Raw genomic sequence first — 13944 nt, 5'->3', positions numbered from 1 at the left:
ATTTTCTGCTTTGATGATCTGCCCATTATTGTAAGTGGGGTGGTAAAGTCCCCTACTAATATTGTATTATTGTAAAAGAGTTCCTCTGTGCTTATTATTGTTTTATATATTTGTGTGCTACTAAGTTGGGGGCATGAATATTTACAATTGTTAGATTGTGTTGGATTCTTGTTGGATTGTGCCCTCTATTATGATATAGTGCCCTTTTTCATTTCTTGTTGCAGTCTTTGCTTTAAAATCTAGTTTGTCTGATATAAGTGTGGCTACTCTGGCTTTCTTTTGACATCTATTAGCATTATAGATGGTTCTCCATCCCCTAACTTTCAGTCTGCAGGTGTCTTTAGGTCTAAAATGGGTCTCTTGTGGGCAGCATATAGATGGGTCTTATTTTTTTATCAATTATGATACCTTACATTTTATTAGAGTGTTTAGTCCACTTACATTTAGAGTGATTATAGATAGATATGAATTTAGTGCCATTATGTTACCTGTAAAGTTGCTGGTCCTGTAAATTGCCTCTGCTGCTTTCTGATCCTTATCACTTTTGGTCTTTCTCTCCCAGTCAAAGGCTCCCCTTTAATATTTCTTGCAAGGCTAGTTTAGTGGTCATGAACTCCTTTAATTTTTGTTTGGGAACTTCTTTATCTTTCCTTCTATCTTGAATGACAGACTTGCTGGATAAAGTATTCTTGGCTACTTATTTTTCCCATTTAGCATGTTGAATATACCATGCCACTCTTATCTGGCCTGTCAATTTTCTGTGAAAAAATCTGTTGCTAACCTTATGTTTCTTCCCTGATAAGTTAGAGATTTCTTTTGTCTTGCTACTTTTAGGACTTTTTCCTTATCCCTATGTTTTGCAAATTTTATTATGATATGTCTTCATATGGTCCTGCTTTCATTAATTTTGATGGGAGTTCTCTATGCCTCCCAGATCTTAATGTCTGTTTCCTTTCTAAGATTAGGGAAGTTTTTAGATATAATTTGCTCAAACAAATATTCTGCCCTTTTCCCCCCTCTCTTCCTTTTCTGGGACTCCTATGATACAAATGTTATTATGCTTTATAGAGTTGCTGAGTTCTCTGAGTCTACATTCATGATGCAATATTTTTCTTTTTCTCTTCTTTTAAGCTTCATCGTTTTCTATATTATGTATTCATTTTCTATTTCTTCCATCCTTGTCATTACATCCAGTGTAATGCATCTCAGCTATAGTGTTTTTTATTTTGGTCTGACTAGTTTTTAGGTCTTTTATCTATGTGGTAAATGACTCCTTAGTGTCTTCTATGCTTTTCTCAGGCTCAGCTAATATCCTTATGATTGCTGTTTTAAAATCTGGATCAGGCATATTACTTATACCTGTTTCGATTAGAACCCTGACCTTCACCTTTTCTTGTTCTTTCTTTTGGGATGAATTCCTTCATCTTGGCATTTTGTCTAGGTTTGTGTTCTCTTTTGTGTGTTAGGAAAGTCTGCTATGTTTCCTGCTCCAGAAAATAATGGCTTTGTTCAGAAGAGGTCATATACTATCCAGGGTCTTGTTCTTCAGTAAGTGTTTCTGGTGTATGCTGTGTGCACTCTGCTGCTGTTTTTGGCTACTCTTTCCCTCAGATAAGCCCTCTGCAGAGTTTCTCCTTGCCTGCAGTGGGGAGTTTTGAGATCTTTTCCAGAGGGTAGTGTCTTAACTAGGTGTCTCTAGTCTGCTTAATAGAGATCTGATGCTATTTCCACTAGAGCTAAAGCTTTACAGCACTATATCTTCAGTATATTGGTGCATACAGGGGGGTTTATGCTGGTCTTCTGGGGAAGGGCCCCACTGCTCTGCTTCTCAGGCATACTTACCCTAGTAAAGAAGCACCTGCTGAGTGCAGGGGGATATGCCTTGGTGTAAGAAGCTCAGGCCTCCACTGTTGGTGCTGTGCTGCTCACTGAAGTCAGTCCATGCTGATGGGCAGGGGAGAAGAAGTAGCACTAGCCCTCTCCTTTGTCTCTGGAGAGGGGAATTTACTCCTGCTAATGTCTGGAAGCCCTAACAGGAGAGTGAACAATCTCCCCTCATATGTCTCAGGCATCCCTCAGAACCCTGCCCTCACTCTGTGTCCAAGTTGTCTGCAATTTATCCCAGGCAGACCAGCTAAGTTTAAAAACTCTAAATTTTAGGAACTCAGTGTGGTGCACACCTGCAATGGTCCTCTGGGGGAGACTCTTGCCACCCTAGGGCCAATGCAGGTTTGTCCAGAAGGGCCATTGCACCAATGCAAAGGAGCTTAGAGTTTAGAGTAAAGCATTAGCAAAAAGCCAGTGTTAGGAACCCTGAGGAGGTATCTCTACTGCTATTCCAAAGGGTGAGGGAGCAATGCCAGTTCTTTTGTCCCCTCAGAAGCAATGATACCTCACCCAGATGCACTCCAAAAAGGGGAACTGCCTCTCCCAGTGTGCCCCAGGGGTTCCCCAGGGTCTCTATCCTCCTTTTCCACAGGAGCACTGTAGCACCCACCAGACTCAACACCAGCCAGGATATGGACCTCTAAAAGCAGTCTTTGAACTCTGCTCATTGCAAAAACTCACAATAATCAGCCACTATCCTTTTCCCAGTCAGTGTTTCCTTGTGTGATTCCCCTGTGCACTCTTTTCTCTCCTCTCTCACCTCCCTCCATGATCAAAGCCTCAACAAATGCAGCAACAGAAACAAGCCTCAGAGTAGGGAAGAGTCAGAATCCAAGACCATTACATATATTATCCAAAATATCTACTTTATAAATAAATAAATAAATAAATAAATAACATGTCTACTTTTCAACAACAAAAAATGTTGTCTTTTGTCATTTAATGCAAAGCAACAGGGAATTGTGATGCATATTCAGTGGGGGAAACAAACAATAGAAAGTTTCTGAAGGGGCCCATTTGTCAGACATAGCAGACAAAACTTCAAAGCAACTATTATAAATATGTTCAAAACACTAAGAGAAAAAACATTTAAAGAATTAGCGGAAAGTAGAACAAGGACTCATTCAATAATCTCAACAAAGAGAAAAAAAATTTAAAGAGTGAAATGGAAATTCTGGAGTTAAAAAATGTAATTGAAATGAAAAAACAAAACAAAACAAAACCCAGCAGATTTCAGATCTCAGGTAGCAGAAGAATAAATCAGTGAATTTGAAAATTCATTAATAGAAATTATCTCATCACGTGAACAGAAAGAAAAACAATGAATAAAAATGAAAAAAGCCCCGCAATCCTGTGGGAAACAACACTTAGATATAATGGAAGTCCTGGAAGGATAAGAGAGAAACGGGCAGAAAAAATGATGGCCAAAAAGTTCTCAAATTTAATAGAACATTTATTTACAGATCCACAAATCTCAATGAATTGCAAGTAGAATAAATACAAAGATATCCATACCTAGATACTTGAGAGTCAAACTGTTGAAAAAGAAAATATTGAAAGCAGAAAGAGAAAATGACATCACCCACAGAGGAATCACAGCAAAATTAACAGCTAATTTCCCATCAGAAACTTTAGAGCCAGAATGCAGTGGATTGACATAGTCGAAGTGATAAAAGGGGAAAAGCTGTTGACAAGCAACATTAAGAAAAGTCTTTAGGACTTTTAGGACACTAATTTGAATTCCTATGAACAAAGAAAGAGCATTGGAAAAGACAAATGTGTAGGTAATATAAAACATTGATCAATTTTTTCTTTTCTTCCTGTAATTTAAAAGGCATAAGATTACAAAATAATAATTATAACCTGGACTTTTAACATCTAAAAGATGTTAAAAGCATCTCAGACAGGAGAAATAATATATTTATGTTGGAGCAAAGTTTATCTTATTTACTAGAAATAAATTAGTATTAATCACTTAATTCAAATTAATCTGAAGTATATTTCTTTTAAATTTTATTTTGATATAATTTTATATTTGCAGAAAATTGGGGGGAAAGTACAGGGAATTCCCTTATACTCTTCAGCCAGCTTCCCTCAATGACTATATCTTGTATAACTACAGTACAATATAAAAACAAGGAAAGTTACATTGGTACAATCTACAAAGTTCATTTAGATTTCGCTACTTTACATGAATTTATTTGTATCTGTATTTCTATGCAATTCTTTTACATGCAGATTTGTGTTACCATCACAATCAATATATAGAACTAATCACCAAAAGCCTCCCTTGTGACATCTCTTCATAGCCACATACATCCACTACCCATCCCATGCCTAACCATTGTCAACCACTAATCTGTTCTCTAGTTCCATACTTTTGTTATTTCAAGAATGTTACATCAATGGAATCATATGCTATGTAACCTTTAGGGATTGGTTTTATTCACTCATCATAGTTCTCTTGAGGCCCATCTAAATTGTATGTACCAATAGTTCATTTTTTTTTATCGCTGAACGGCATTTCATAGTATGGATGTACATAGTTGTTTAATTATTCAGCCATTGAAGGACATTTGAGTAGTTTCCAGTTTGAGGATATCAAGAATAAAGCTGCTATAAACTGGTGAATAAGTTTCTTCATGGAAATGTTTTCATTTCTATGTGATAAATGCCCAAAGTGCAATTGCACAGTTGAATGGCAAGTCAACTTTTGGTTTTCAAAGGAACTGCCAAACTGTTTTCCAGAGTGGCTGTATCATTTTTTATATTTCAATTTTTTACTTAAATTCTAGGTGTAGAATTTAATGATTCATTACTTACATATACACTCACTGCTCATCACAACAAGTGCCCTCACTAATACCAGAGTGGCTGTATCATTTTGCATTTTGACTCACAATGTATGAATGACCTAGTTTTCTACATCCTCACCGGCATTTGCTATTATCACTACTTATTTAGTGATAGGTTGTTGTGGTTTTAATTTGCATTTTCCTACTAGCTAATGATGTTAAACATCTTTTTGTGTGTTTGTCATCTGCATGTCCTGAAGGAGATATTTGAAAATTCAAGATGTAAATTGTAGTTCTTAGAGCAACCACTATGAAAATAATTTTTTAAAAAAGTAAAAATAAAGGGGGAAGAGAGATTAAAATAAACACTAAAAAAATCTATTTCACACAAACAAAGGTAGTAAAGGAGGAACAGAGAAGCAAAAAGCAAAAATAAAACAGAAGACAAAACACACGAGACAAATAGAAAATAAGTAACAAAATGGAAAAAGTAAATCCACCAATAGAAATAATTAAAATAACTGTAAATAGATTTAAAAGTCCAAATAAAAGGGCAGAGCCTGGGTTTTAAAAAGTAGACTCAATTATATGCTGACTATAAGAGATACAACTTAGATTCACATATACAAATAAGTTGAAATTAAAAGAATGGAAAAAGATATTAATTGCAAACAGTATCCATAAAAGAGCTGGAGTAACTGTAGCAATAATTGGTAAAGGTGACTTTAAGGCTAAAAATATTACAAGGGAGGAAGTGGTGGGGCACCTGGGTGGCTCAGTCAGTTGAGCATCCAACTCTTGATTTTGGCTCAGGTTATGATCTCATAGGTCATGAGATGGAGCCCTGTGACAGGCTCTGCACTCAGTGGGGAGTCTGAAGATTCTCTCCCCCTCTGCCCCCCGTCTCACACACCTGTGCTTTCTCTAAAATAAATAAATATTTTTTAAAAGGGAGTAAGAGGGACATTTCATGATGAAAATAGACAATAAGGTAACTACAGTTGTGTATTGTAAGACTCTATTCCCAATAGCTGATGGAAAAATTGGACAGGAAAGTAGTAAGAATAAAGAGACTTCAACAACACTATTCAATAACTTGACTTGACATTGACTGAACACTCTGCCCCCAAACAGCAGAATATACCTTTTTTTTTAAGGACCTGTGGAACATTTTCCAAAATAGAGCATATGATTAGCTATGAAAATGTCCCAATAAACTTAAAAGGATTGCAATCATTAAATGTAGGTTTAAGGACACAGTGGAATAAAATTATAAATCAAAACTAGAAAGAAATGTGCAACCCCCCCCCCAAATATTTGGAAATTAAGGAACATACTTCTAAACTATGGGTCAAAGAAAAAATTATAACAGAAGTTAGAACATATATTGAACTGAATGTCATCCAAACATGGCATCAACATTTTTCTAATGCCAATAAAGGGGGAATTTGTAGCTTAAAATACCTAAATTAGAAAAGAGAAAGGTCTCAAACCCCCGATCTTCCATCTTGAGAAATTTGTAAAGAAGAGCAAACTAAACCCAAAGGAAGCAGAAAGAATTAAGTAATAAATATTAGAACTTAAATTAACAAATATAGAAAATGGAAAAGTGACAGAGGAAATAAAAACCACAAAATTTGATTTCCTTAAAAAATCAACACAATTAACCAGCATTCAGCCACATTGAACAAAGGAAAGCAAGAATGAGAATGGGAGATGTTCAGATGGATATAATGTAGAAAAGGCACTAACAAAGTTGGAAATGGAAGAGAGGGCATCATTTTCTGCCTTACAGATATTAAGATGACAAGGAAATACAAACAAATTTTATTCCAGCGCATTAGAAAACTGATGAAATGGGCACATTCCCAGAAAGATACCAGTTTCTGAAACTAATTCAAGAAGAATTAGAAAACCTTAGTAGACCTACAAGATATTGAATTAGTCATTTTATTTTTATTTTCTTTTTTTGGCGGCGGGGGGGGGGGGAACACATGCCTTTTATTGGTCTAAGGAGCATAACTAGTTCATAGGCTTGGGCAGAGCTCCCCTATCTGTATGGCTCCCATCTCTCTCTCCTGGGGGTTTGTGACTCACCCCCAGGGAGAAGAGTGTTCTGGACAGGGGTGGCAGACAGAGCCAGGATAAAAAATACAGAACTGGGGTCTGAAAGGGTATCATGGTGAAGTAGAAAACACAGGGTTCTGAGATCATCCAAATAAAAAGTCCACCAGGGGGGATCCCTGGGTGGCGCAGCGGTTTGGCACCTGCCTTTGGCCCAGGGCGCGATCCTGGAGACCCGGGATCGAATCCCACGTCTGGCTCCCGGGGCATGGAGCCTGCTTCTCCCTCTGCCTGTGTCTCTGCCTCTCCCTCTCTCTCTCTCTCTCTCTCTCTCTCTCTCTCTGTGACTATCATAAATAAAGAAAAAAAAATTTAAAAAAAAAAAGTCCACCAGGGCAGAAGAGAAGTTTCTCCACATGCCCTTGCCAGGAATGGGAGGGGGCAGGAAGCTTTGGCTGGAGATTTCCTACTGTGCCCTTCATGCCATCAGCATCTCCCGGATGTTGTCCTCAGCTTCCTTCACACTCCGCTCCAGGTAGGATTTTTTCTGTTCTAGTTCTTTAATTTTTTTCTTCTGCTATTTTCTGTTTCTCTAACAGCTGACTGAATTACCTCCTTGGACTGAAGAATAAACATTCTTCGTACACCTTCATACATGTTAGTCTCATCTACCAAAGTCATAATCTCTATATCTGTAAGATGTGCATGCTTTTTCATTGTTTAGCTGTTCAATCTGTATGTCTGCAAGCTTCACCTTCTGTTGAGTGTCAATAACTTTGGCTTGAAGTTCTGTGAAGGCCTTCTTCAACTCCAGATCCACGGGAGCCACCATCTTGGTTCCTGAATTAGTCATTTTAAATCTTCTCATAAAAAGAAGGCCAGGCCCACATGGCTTCATTGGTAAACCCTCCAAAGCATTTCAAAAAGAAATTATACCAATCCTACAAATTCCTCCAGGTATACAGGAGGGAACCCCTTCCCAGCTCATTCTATGTGGGCAGTATTAACTCTGACAAAAACAGCACAAGAAAATAAAATTTCAGGCCAATATCTCTCATGAATACAGACACAGAAATACTCAATAAGAAGCCAGCCCCTGGGTGGCTCAGTCTGTTGAGCCTCTGACTCTTGGTTTCAGCTAAGATCATGATCTTAGGCTTAAGAGACTGAGCCCTGAGTCATTTGGGCTTGGTGCTTAGTATGGAGTCTGCTGGAGATTCTCTCCCTCTTCCTTTCCTTCCCCCTCCAAGCTTCCTCTCACTTATGCTCTCTTCTCTCTCTAAAAAAAATAAAAAACCTATTAAAGAATACTTACCAAATATAAGCACACTGTACACCAGAGTGAGTTTTACAGTTTGCAAATTAAAATCAACTCAATTAAAAAAATAATAATAAAATAAAATCAACTCAATTATGGGAGGAGCCCAAAATGGAATGTAGATTGTGAGAAATGAATCTAGGTGTGGTACAAATGGGAGCATATAAACTCCTTGAAAGAAGCTGATTTTAAAAGTCGTGTTTTAGGGACGCCTGGAGGACTCAGTAATTGAGTGTCTGCTTTTGGCTCTGGTTGTGTGATCCCTGCAGTCTAGGATCCAGTTCCACATTGGGCTTACTACAGAGAGCCTGCTTCTCCCTCTGTTTATGTCTCTGCCTCTCTCTCTGCGTCTCTCATGAATAAATAAATAAATAAATAAAATCCTTAAATAAATAAATAAAAGTAGTGTTTTAGTTAAAAGCAGTGGATACTATAAGACTACACAGGGAGGAGGGGCAAGATGGCGGGGGAGGAGGGGCAAGATGGCGGAAGAGCAGGGTCCCCAAATCACCTGTCCCCACCAAATTACCTAGATAACCTTCAAACCATCCTGAAAATCTACGAATTCGGCCTGAGATTTAAAGAGAGACCAGCTGGAATGCTACAGTGAGAGGAGTTCACGCTTCTATCGAGGTAGGAAGACGGGGAAAAGAAATAAAGAAACAAAAGGCCTCCGAGGGGGAGGGGCCCCGCGAGGAGCCGGGCTGAGGCCGGGGCGAGTGTCCCCAGGACAGGAGAGCCCCGTCCCGGAGGAGCAGGAGCTGCACCAACCTTCCCGGGCGGAAAGGGGCTCGCAGGGAGCTGGAGCAGGACCCAGGAGAGCGGGGATGCCCTCGGGCTCCCGGGGACACTAACAGACACCTGCGCCCCGGGAGAGTGCGCCGAGCTCCCTAAGGGCTGCAGCGCGCACGGCGGGGCCGGAGCAGCTCGGAGGGGATCGGGCGGCGGCTCCGCGGAGGGGGCTGCGGGGCGGGAGCGCAAATCCAACAACACAGGCCCGGGAGCACAGGGTGCCGGGACACAGCCCAGGATCCGGCCTCCCCCCGGGACAGGCAGAGGCCGGGAGGGCCCAGGACAGCAAGGACGCTCCTGCCCCGAGCTGAGCAGATCAGCGGCCCCGCCCCGGAGCCTCCAGGCCCTGCGGACGGAGAGCCGAGAGCCCCGAGCCCCGTAGTTCCTGCGGAGGCTGAATCCAGGCTTCCAGAGTTGCCATAGCAACTGCGGCTGATCCTCCTGGGGCCTCACGGGGTAAACAACCCCCGCTGAGCCCTGCAGCAGGCAGGGGCAGAGCAGCTCCCCCAAGTGCTAACACCTGAAAATCAGCGCAACAGGCCCCTCCCCCAGAAGACCAGCTGGACGGACCAGTTCCAGGGGAAGTCAAGGGACTTAAACTCTACAGAAATACTCCCCCGTGTTTTTTTTTTTTCTTTTCTTTTTTCTTTTCTTTTTGATTTCTGATTGCTTCCCCCACCCCCTTTTTTTTTCACCTTTCTTTCTTTTTCTTTCCCTTTTTCTTCTCTTCTTTCCTTTTTCTTTTCTTTTTCTTTTTTCTTTTTCTCTTTTCTTTCCTTCTCTCTCTTTCTCTCATTTTCCCAATACAACTTGTTTTTGGCCACTCCGCACTGAGCAAAATGACTAGAAGGAAAACCTCACCTCAAAAGAAAGAATCAGAAACAGCCCTCTCTCCCACAGAGCTACAAAATCTGGATTACAATTCAATGTCAGAAAGCCAATTCAGAAGCACTATTATACAGCTACTGGTGGCTCTAGAAAAAAGCATTAAGGACTCACGAGACTTCATGACTGCAGAATTTAGATCCAATCAGGCAGAAATTAAAAATCAACTGAATGAGATGCAATCCAAACTAGAAGTCCTAACGACGAGGGTTAACGAGGTGGAAGAACGAGTGAGTGACATAGAAGACAAGTTAATGGCAAAGAGGGAAACTGAGGAAAAAAGAGATAAACAATTAAAGAACCATGAAGACAGATTAAGGGAAATAAATGACACTCTAAGGAAGAAAAATCTACGTTTAATTGGGGTTCCCGAGGGCGCCGAAAGGGACAGAGGGCCAGAATATGTATTTGAACAAATCCTAGCTGAAAACTTTCCCAATCTGGGAAGGGAAACAGGCATTCAGATCCAGGAAATAGAGAGATCCCCCCCTAAAATCAATAAAAACCGTTCAACACCTCGACATCTAATAGTGAAGCTTGCAAATTCCAAAGATAAAGAGAAGATCCTTAAAGCAGCAAGAGACAAGAAGTCCCTGACTTTCATGGGGAGGAATATTAGGGTAACAGCAGACCTCTCCACAGAGACCTGGCAGGCCAGAAAGGGCTGGCAGGATATATTCAGGGTCCTAAATGAGAAGAACATGCAACCAAGAATACTTTATCCAGCAAGGCTCTCATTCAAAATGGAAGGAGAGATAAAGAGCTTCCAAGACAGGCAGGAACTGAAAGAATATGTGACCTCCAAACCGGCTCTGCAAGAAATTTTAAGGGGGACTCTTAAAATTCCCCTTTAAGAAGAAGTCCAGTGGAACAATCCACAAAAACAGGGACTGAATAGATATCATGATGACACTAAACTCATATCTGTCAATAGTAACTCTGAACGTGAATGGGCTTAATGACCCCATCAAAAGGCGCAGGGTTTCAGACTGAATAAAAAAGCAGGACCCATCTATTTGCTGTCTACAAGAGACTCATTTTAGACAGAAGGACACCTACAACCTGAAAATAAAAGGTTGGAGAACCATTTACCATTCAAATGGTTCTCAAAAGAAAGCAGGGGTAGCCATCCTTATATCAGATAAACTAAAATTCACTCCGAAGACAGTAGTGAGAGACGAAGAGGGACACTATATCATACTTAAAGGATCTATCCAACAAGAGGACTTAACAGTCCTCAATATATATGCCCCGAATGTGGGAGCTGCCAAATACTTAAACGAATTATTAACCAAAGTGAAGAAATACTTAGATAATAATACACTTATACTTGGTGACTTCAATCTAGCTCTCTCTACCCTTGATAGGTCTTCTAAACACAACATCTCCAAAGAAACGAGAGCTTTAAATGATACACTGGACCAGATAGATTTCACAGATATCTACAGAACTTTACATCCAAACTCAACTGAATACACATTCTTCTCAAGTGCACATGGAACTTTTTCCAGAATAGACCACATACTGGGTCACAAATCGGGTCTGAACCGATACCAAAAGATTGGGATCGTCCCCTGCATATTCTCAGACCATAACGCCTTGAAATTAGAACTCAATCACAAGAAGAAGTTTGGAAGGACCTCAAACACGTGGAGGTTAAGGACCATCCTGCTAAAAGATAAAAGGGTCAACCAGGAAATTAAGGAAGAATTAAAAAGATTCATGGAAACTAATGAGAATGAAGATACAACTGTTCAAAATCTTTGGGATGCAGCAAAAGCAGTCCTGAGGGGGAAATACATCGCAATACAAGCATCCATTCAAAAACTGGAAAGAACTCAAATACAAAAGCTAACCTTACACATAAAGGAGCTAGAGAAGAAGCAGCAAATCGACCCGACGCCCAGCAGAAGAAGAGAGTTAATTAAAATTCGAGCAGAACTCAACGAAATTGAGACCAGAAGAACTGTGGAACAGATCAATAGAACCAGGAGTTGGTTCTTTGAAAGAATTAATAAGATAGATAAACCATTAGCCAACCTTATTAAAAAGAAGAGAGAGAAGACTCAAATTAATAAAATCATGAATGAGAAAGGAGAGATCACTACCAACACCAAGGAAATACAAACGATTTTAAAAACATATTATGAACAGCTCTACGCCAATAAATTAGGCAATCTAGAAGAAATGGACGCATTCCTGGAAAGCCACAAACTATCAAAACTGGAGCAGGAAGAAATAGAAAACCTGAACAGGCCAATAACCAGGGAGGAAATTGAAGCAGTCATCAAAAACCTCCCAAGACACAAGAGTCCAGGGCCAGATGGCTTCCCAGGGGAATTCTATCAAACGTTTAAAGAAGAAATCATACCTATTCTACTAAAGCTGTTTGGAAAGATAGAAAGAGATGGAGTACTTCCAAACTCATTCTATGAGGCCAGCATCACCTTAATTCCAAAACCAGACAAAGACCCCACCAAAAAGGAGAATTACAGACCAATATCCCTGATGAACATGGATGCAAAAATTCTCAACAAGATACTAGCCAATAGGATCCAACAACACATTAAGAAAATTATTCACCATGACCAAGTAGGATTTATCCCCGGGATGCAAGGCTGGTTCAACACTCGTAAAACAATCAATGTGATTCATCATATCAGCAAGAGAAAAACCAAGAACCATATGATCCTCTCATTAGATGCAGAGAAAGCATTTGACAAAATACAGCATCCATTCCTGATTAAAACTCTTCAGAGTGTAGGGATAGAGGGAACTTTCCTCGATATCTTAAAAGCCATCTACGAAAAGCCCACAGCAAATATCATTCTCAATGGGGAAGCACTGGGAGCCTTTCCCCTAAGATCAGGAACCAGACAGGGATGTCCACTCTCACCACTGCTATTCAACATAGTATTGGAAGTCCTAGCCTCAGCAATCAGACAACAAAAAGACATTAAAGGCATTCAAATTGGCAAAGAAGAAGTCAAACTCTCCCTCTTCGCCGATGACATGATACTCTACATAGAAAACCCAAAAGCCTCCACCCCAAGATTGCTAGAACTCATACAGCAATTTGGTAGCGTGGCAGGATACAAAATCAATGCCCAGAAATCAATGGCATTCCTATACACTAACAATGAGACTGAAGAAAGAGAAATTAAGGAGTCAATCCCATTTACAATTGCACCCAAAAGCATAAGATACCTAGGAATAAACCTAACCAAAGAGGTAAAGGATCTATACCCTAAAAACTATAGAACACTTCTGAAAGAAATTGAGGAAGACACAAAGAGATGGAAAAATATTCCATGCTCATGGATTGGCAGAATTAATATTGTGAAAATGTCAATGCTACCCAGGGCAATTTACACGTTCAATGCAATCCCTATCAAAATACCATGGACTTTTTTCAGAGACTTAGAACAAATTATTTTAAGATTTGTGTGGAATCAGAAAAGACCCCGAATAGCCAGGGGAATTTTAAAAAAGAAAACCATAGCTGGGGGCATCACAATGCCAGATTTCAGGTTGTACTACAAAGCTGTGGTCATCAAGACAGTGTGGTACTGGCACAAAAACAGACACATAGACCAATGGAACAGAATAGAGAATCCAGAAATGGACCCTGAACTTTATGGTCAACTAATATTCGACAAAGGAGGAAAGACGATCCACTGGAAGAAAGACAGTCTCTTCAATAAATGGTGCTGGGAAAATTGGTCATCCACATGCAGAAGAATGAAACTAGACCACTCTCTTGCACCATACACAAAGATAAACTCAAAATGGATGAAAGATTTAAATGTGAGACAAGACTCCATCAAAATCCTAGAGGAGAACACAGGCAACACCCTTTTTGAACTTGGCCACAGTAACTTCTTGCAAGATACATCCACGAAAACAAAAGAAACAAAAGCAAAAATGAACTATTGGGACTTCATCAAGATAAGAAGCTTTTGCACAGCAAAGGATACAGTCAACAAAACTCAAAGACAACCTACAGAATGGGAGAAGATATTTGCAAATAACATATCAGATAAAGGGCTAGTTTCCAAAATCTATAAAGAACTTATTAAACTCAACACCAAAGAAACAAACAATCCAATCATGAAATGGGCAAAAGACATGAAGAGAAATCTCACAGAGGAAGACATAGACATGGCCAACATGCACATGAGAAAATGCTCTGCATCACTTGCC

General features: G+C 39.9%; 1 pseudogene; it reads right to left on the bottom strand.

The window, feature by feature from the left end:
- Positions 1-7212: 7212 nt before the first annotated feature.
- Positions 7213-7578, bottom strand: LOC129495212 (prefoldin subunit 1-like; annotated as a pseudogene).
- Positions 7579-13944: the final 6366 nt, after the last annotated feature.

This window comes from Nyctereutes procyonoides, unplaced genomic scaffold (assembly GCF_905146905.1).
Source record: "Nyctereutes procyonoides isolate TBG_1078 unplaced genomic scaffold, NYPRO_anot_genome, whole genome shotgun sequence".
Taxonomy (NCBI): Eukaryota; Metazoa; Chordata; class Mammalia; order Carnivora; family Canidae; genus Nyctereutes; species Nyctereutes procyonoides.
The sequence above is the reverse complement of the archived record's forward strand: the minus strand, read 5'-3'. Positions and strand labels throughout refer to the sequence as shown.